We start from the raw sequence: 6000 nt of genomic DNA on the forward strand, positions 1-6000 counted from the left end.
ACAACTATGTGTCAGCACAATTAAACACAGATGCCAATTAAGCCCATGCAGAATTAAGCACAGAATAGGAGCTTTATAGCAAAATGCTTCAATGGGACCATAATTTCAGTTTTCTTTTCCTTCCTAAAAGGAGCCACCAGGAAGGATCTAGAGAAGACAGAGGCATCTGCATAGATGAAAAAGAGATGAGAGGCCTTGGGAAGACCTACAGGGAATAAGAAAGCCGACAGTCTAAAGCTTCAAAAGCAGAGCAGCTTTCTTGTCTTTTTAGCTGCACAGAAAAATCAATGCTAGGACCTTGTATCCTCCTATCCTGAAAGGAAGCAAGAAACACAAAGGCAAAACAGCATAAATATCAGCCATCTGCTTGGGGGAGCTGCCAGTCTCATGGTTTCCAATAGGCGACGGATGGACACAAGCCCGTCCTTCTGGCAGGTGGGGCAGCAGCAAGCTTTTGTTCCTGCCTTGCCTTGACTCACAAATGCCACCTTCTTTCGAGCAAGAAGTTGAGCAACTTCTTTCTTTAGCGTGACTTGATTCCACCACATGCCAGAAAAAAACCTGTCTCCAATGTAGTTAACAACATAACTATTTTATATAAAGCCAGCCCCTTGCGCAACAGCTAAGTAAAACAAGGGAACTCTTTCAACTTCCTCTTCTCCACAGTTTTCATTTTAAAAAAGCTCATCTGTGTGTGTGTGTGTGTGTGTGTGTGTGTGTATATGTGTGTGTGTAGAGATTCAGCTGCTTCCTAATTGTTCCCTGGCTTCCCGTCAAAAAGGTCTGGACCTAAATCCCAGGAAACTTCTCACTCCCTGTCTGAGGCAGGACTCAGGAGAACAATAGCTGGCTACAATCAATGGTGCTGCAGCAGAGACTTGTTAAAATACATGCTTGCATTGCTATCTTCTACTTAGAAGTGCCAGTATATTAGAGAAACACATAACAGTTAGAGCAGCAAAGTATTAGTAATTCTAAGTGCTGAAAATCACCAGCTAATTTATCTTTTAGCTTCTCTGACAATTGCTAGCAATAATTATTTCCCTTTAAAAAACCAAAACAGATGGATGGAATAAAAAGGTCTACGAAGAAGTTTACCACAGTACAACTCAAAACCATGGCACGGTGTGGTTTAAACCAGAAGAGCTCATTTTTCCCAACGCCATTATTTTTCGTCTTGATTTCAGTTCCAAGGATTGGTGATGCCATAACACTTGAGATTGTGAAACAGAGTGGCCCTAGAGTCATTATTCTTTATAACCTTCTCAATGCTATATCACAACCTTCAAAACTGATAAGCAGTTTCTTTCGGTGCAAGCCCAAAGGCTATGTATCCCATAGTAGTTTTCCAAAACCACATTTGGTACTCGAGTTTGCCTAATTTTCCCAGAAAAAGCAACCCTTCTTTGCCTCCTGGAGCAATAACAAAGTTGTCCAGCATGGAAGACAGCACCTGAGTAGCTACCTTCATGTGGTTGCCACTACCAGACAAGAGACCCCAGCACATGACTGAGGGAAATAAATATCAGAATACATAACAGGCTATATCATTCTATAAAGTTGCCATTGTCTCCAGCTTGCTTCCCACCATTGTCAGCTTAAAACTATTAAAAATACATAATACTTTCCAGGTTGCTTCGATACATGTGATAAGATCTCCCCTATAAAGGTCTTCCTCTTCAAATCTTGCTCAGATTTCCTCTAATAGCAGGGGACATAAAAAAAAAAGTAGTAGATTTGAGGCTGACTTCTTTGAGAAGAAGGTAAAGTGTCATCTCTTACTTTTCTCTCGCATTGCTGACACTCAGTTGAGTCTCCCACTCGGCACTGGGATCATCCAAGATATCAGCTGTTCCCACTGATTCAGAAACTTGAAAAAACAATTCTGAAAACAGCAAGCAGAACTGGAGGGGTAAATCCTGTTTATCTGGCTTTAAGGCAGAACCGCACATTGAATCAGTCCTTCTTTCTGCAAGAAAGCACGAAGCACAGATGTGGTTGTATAAGCATCAGCAGCTTACTTAGGGAGATCCAGTCAGAGCGCAGCATATCAGATAAATTAAGAGGCCAAGCAGAGCACAATGTCCTCTGTCCTGTTGAGAACTGGTAGGTTTGATGATCAAACTCTCAAAGTTAGACTGCTTACTAGAAGCATCTCTGCATATGAATGTCTGGTGCCTACCCACAGGCGCTCAAGCTTGACCAAGTCACACAGCCTAAAAATGTCAAGATCACCAAGGAAATTCTGTGAAAAAACAGGAATAAAACCCTTATTGTCCTATCACTACAAGGCTTGCTTTCTTCCTTTGTTACAGTAATTCATTTTGTACAGATTTAACAAGCTAAATCTTCAAGTCCTTCCTAAAACAGATTTGGATCCAAGCTACCCTGCATACTGGCTGGCATAACCGAGGTCAGAATTCAGACTTCCATTCTTCTTCATTCCTTTCCAGGCAGCCCTCCCGCTCCTTTAAAATAAAATGTAGATGCCAGTTACATAATTAAGAGTTCTTCTCTTTGTAACTAACTAGAAGTGCATTTTTTTTGCTGTACTTTTTGCCTTAATAGCATCATGGTATTTCTGGAAATTAATGGTGGCTTTAACAACTAATGATCATTTTAGAAATAGGAGTAACATTTTGCTTTGGTTTCCCTAATAGGATTTGAGAAACACAGTGTGCAGTAGAAAACCCTGTTGTGCATCTCAGTCTCCCACAGAGATCATTACCGGGGCGCACACGTTTAACAGAAGAGCCATCACCACCTTTGTATTCCCGAGGAGAGGAAAGACCACTGGAAGGAATTCATCCGAGTTATAAGGCCACAGGGTTCTTGTGCTCAGAAAGGATCACCGAGCCCTTAACTCCTTCAAGAAATGGTCTTGAGAAAGCTCAAGGGCTTGCTTCAGCGCCAGGGAGGAATACTCTGAGGAACAGTCCCTGCCTTGAGTGCCAGCTGGGGGCTGCCTGGCTGGGGAGCAGCACTGCTGAGAAGGACCTCAGGGTGCTGGTGAGCAGCAACCCGGGTACCAGCCACAGCCGGCCTGGCAACCAGGAATGCCAGCAGCATCCCGGGCTGTACCAGCAGTGTCACGGGCAGCAGATCAAGGACAGTGATTGTTTCCTTTTACTTGGCATTCATGAGACTTCACCTAGAATGTGGCATCCAGTTCTGGCCCCAGGGCAGGAACGAGGACAGTCACATAGAACAAGCCCAGAGGAGGAGGGCCAGGGGCTGGCACACAGGTCTGAGGAGACACTGGGGGACCAAGGCTTGTTCAGCCTTGAGAAGGGACAGCTTTGGGGACCTGACAGCAGATATCCAGCACCTTTGAGAAGAGATAAGGAGGGAGGTGCACAGCAGAGAGACAATGGCCACAAGTTGACACAGGGATAGAAGGGGGAAAACTTCCCATTGGGACAGTCAGGCAGTGGCTCAGGTTGCTGAGCGAGGTTGTGCAACCTCGGTCCTTGAAGGATTTCAGGACCTGACTGGATAAAGCCCTGAGCAACCTGGTCTGATGTCATCGCTAATCCTGCTTTGGGCAGGAGGCTGGACTAGGGACCTCCTGAGGTCCCTTCTAACCGAAATGGTTTTATAAAAAATTACAAAGCAATAAAAGTTGCAAGATATCTACACAAACAAGTAAGAAAAATCCACCCCTTGTCACAGTAGAACTGCAAAGTTTTAAGAAGCAGGATTTTTCAGATGCAATGTATAAAACCAAAATGAAACACACACACCCCTTCCTCAACAACATGTAATATTGAGACATTATACTAAAATCTACTCCAGATATCATTATCTGACACTTAAACTTTGTCCTGCCCAGCCACTTCAGAGATTAATGCATTTGGGATTCAGAAGAAAGAAATCCTTTCCTTTCTTCTGGCAGGTATTCATAGCAAAGCAAAGAAGGGAGTGTATTATTAAAGCTTAACTGCTGTTGAAGCTTTTGACATAGGACTTCTGCCTGTTTCTTCCAAGAAAATCCCTGCTCCCCTGCTCTACAAACATAAAACCAGACTAAATCCACTAGTGTCATTTAGGGAGATTCTTATCATGTTTACACTGGCCTGAGTCTGAACAACTCCCCAAGAAAGAAATTCTTCTTGATCTACTCCAGGGGGACTGAGAAATGCACACCCCACTGAATTTCAGCATAAATGACTGTACAAGAAAAAAAAATAATCAAGCTAGGTATTGCTCAAGAAGAATGAAAAGGCATCAAAAGAAAGCAGTTAGTGCATATCACTCTTTGTTGGCATAGGCAGGAAGCTGCATAACACTCTCAGCTCCTAAATTTACGTGCCATGTAAGTTGGCCAAAGGGGCCCGTGGGACCTGAGCAGGGAAGGCTGCTCTCCACCGTCTGCACAAGGAATTCTAAAGTCCTCTCACCTCTATGGGGATATGCATGAAATGTCCAGAGTGCTTACTGCAGGTCCCACCAAAGGGCCAGACAGGGTACTGCCTTCCCACAGAAATTAAGGGAGTCAGAAACCACTTGCAGCTCATACTGCTGCTTTAGCTCTTTTAACACCAAGAACCACAGGCCTGGCTTAATTCTTCAGAATTACCTAGATCAGCAATGATCAAATTGAGAAAGATGTGCAGGATCAGGTTCCACATGAAGAAGAGTTTTTAACTGGATCCTGAGTGTATTATAGGTTTTTGATCTGGAAAGACCATCTCTATGGTGACTTATAGGGTGAAGAGTAAGCTCTGTGCTGAAAAGTTACCTCATTCCATACTTTGAAATGCTACACTCTGTTTTCAGATTAACTCCCTTTCCTGCTTGGGTAATGCAAGTTTAAATACTCCTTCATATACATCTGTATTTTAAAAAGCATTCCAGAATGAGCCCCCTTCACCCCGCAAGAAAAATGCTTTTGGGAATTTGTAGGAGGATTAGAGCTTTAACAACAACATGCAGAATAAAATATTAAAATAATATAATGCTTTTTCAGAAACCAGCCTTTCAAAAAGTGGCATTTTCTTTGGCCATTCTGTGGTAGAAAGCCCTGCCCATGAATCTCCTCTGCTTTGAAGTTTTAGAACTTTTGCAAAATAGGAAATATTGAATCTGGAGCATAGGGACTATAATTATAGTCCATCATTCAAAATAAGGGGGAATAAAAAGCACATGCTTCCTTGAGTCTTAAAGCTGCAATGGTCATGACCATGAAAGAGATGGTAAAGCCTCAGGATAAAATTCCAGCTTTGCTGAAGTGGGCTCTACCATAAGATTTCACACTTAGGATTTCACTCCAAGGGCTTGAACCTGGCCTTGTGATGGTGTAGGTCTCATTTTAATGTTGGTGTGCAATGACACACAACTCCCACATTTCAAAGGGAAAAGCCCTGGGTGCAAAATTCTTCTTTTCCTCTGCCTCACCCACACAAAAAGAAGCATTCAAGTCTTTAGTTAAGTAAACAATATGGGAATTTTCAATAAATAGAAAATAAATTTTTGTATATTCAAGAAAAACAAATTTCAATTTTAGGTAATATTAAGCAGCCTGTAATTACAAGAAGTTTACAAAGATTTCCTTGCAAAACACAAAGGATAATTAAACTTTTTCCTTCAGAGCAAATACGATATCATTCACTATAACCAAAGTTATAAGTGTGGCTAATGAAGAATTTTATTATGTGTATTTCTTTTCAGGAGGGTGCTGTGTGTCTCCAACATATCCCTCTAGACAGGGAAAGATGTTCCAGAAACAGATCTAGTGTTTATAATGGGGAAGAAGGCCAATGATCATGAACAATTGTGTGAAACAAAGATTAAAAATAGTATTTTTACATTGCAAATACATCCTAGTAAAAGTAAGAAGGAACTATTAGCACTCAGAGTATTTAATTCTTCCCTTTCTTGTAACATTTCCAGTGTGAATTTTTGGGGTTCCTACTAACAATCAGTGACAGAAAGAAAAATAAAGAATAACATTTAAAAAGGGAAATCCCATTGCTCAGTTTTGCTTCTCTGCAAAGAATG

Source organism: Haliaeetus albicilla, chromosome 21 (genome assembly GCF_947461875.1).
Source record: "Haliaeetus albicilla chromosome 21, bHalAlb1.1, whole genome shotgun sequence".
Lineage (NCBI taxonomy): Eukaryota > Metazoa > Chordata > Aves > Accipitriformes > Accipitridae > Haliaeetus > Haliaeetus albicilla.